This window comes from Meles meles, chromosome 5 (genome assembly GCF_922984935.1).
Source record: "Meles meles chromosome 5, mMelMel3.1 paternal haplotype, whole genome shotgun sequence".
Lineage (NCBI taxonomy): Eukaryota > Metazoa > Chordata > Mammalia > Carnivora > Mustelidae > Meles > Meles meles.
Window position 1 is genome coordinate 43,508,112 of NC_060070.1, and position 1,274 is coordinate 43,509,385.

General features: G+C 34.3%; 1 non-coding gene across 1 annotated transcript; it reads left to right on the forward strand.

Moving 5' to 3' along the window:
• The first annotated feature begins 898 nt into the window (after positions 1-898).
• LOC123942862 lies at positions 899-1,002 on the forward strand. The gene has a single exon (XR_006818498.1). It is a non-coding gene; the product is annotated as a U6 spliceosomal RNA (small nuclear RNA).
• The last annotated feature ends 272 nt before the right edge of the window (positions 1,003-1,274 follow it).

Here is a 1,274-nt window from a genome sequence, read left to right on the forward strand (position 1 = left end):
ATCCTCTACAAAGAGGTCTCTCAGCATTTAGAGATAGGGGAAGAGAGAAGCCTCTTCCAAATGTGTTCATTCCCCGCAAGAGCTACTGGCTGCTACCTATATTTGCCATTTTGGGTTTTCTTTAGAGCTGTTCTTACCCCTTAGTAATTATAACTCATTGGTAGTTAATATTTCTTTAATTAAGCTTTTTCTTTTTGAATAACTGTGTTGTTTCCATCTCTAAATTGGACCCTGACTGGTAACACACACTTAAATTTGAGAACCGATATCCTAGATCACAGAATTATCCCAGAATTTCCAGTAATTTTCACCAAAAGTAGGTGAACTGTTCTAATGACTACATAAATGTTACTTGGAGCACCTGGGTGGCTCACTTGGTTAAGCATCCAACTCTTGATTTTAGCTCAGGTCATGATCATTGGATTAAGCCCCACAGCATGGAGTCTGCTTATCCCTCTTACTTTGTTCCTCCCCTCCTCTTGTACTCACTCTCTCTCTTTCTCTCTCAAATAAACAAACAAAATCCTAAATAAATAAATAAATGACTGTTCCTAAAAGATTGAGGGTCATAAGTACCTGAAACTTAGAGGCTCAAATAACTATTTATTCAGGGAAATTCTTATATACAGTGTACTTTACAGCCATGTATGTAATCTGTACATGTGTACTGATACTCTTCTGACCATAAGGCCTATAAAACACTAATTAAAATGTTTTAATCCCAAGTAAATATAATTTAAGGTAAGACTAATCATCAGTGGAACTAAAAGATAATATTTATAATTACACTTAAAAGTTGCTTGCAACATGCTAAAATTCTATTTGAGTCAAGAAACAAGTACAAAAGTCAGGAAAAGAAAATATATTTTTAACAGGACATTCCAAAAGGAATATCCTTGTGCTCACTTCAGCAGCACATATACTAAAATTGGAATGATACAGAGAAGATTAGCATGGCCCCTGAGCAAAGATACGCAAATCTGTGAAGCACTGCGTATTTCTCTTTTGACAAAGGTGATAACTTCAGACAATCTCATGATCTAATAAATCTTATTTTTTTAATAAAGAATATCCTTTTTCTAAAAGAAGTACAAGATCTCACACAAAGCATATTATAGCCATTACTGTAGTGAGATAAACATTGCTAACAGCAAGAAATCCGGCCTTAATTTACTTATTGAATTAAAATGAAAACACCTATTCAATCAAAGTGACCTGTCAGTGCTGTAGTTTCCACTGCTTCAGTGAAACATTTCTTTTAAAAAATTAGACTG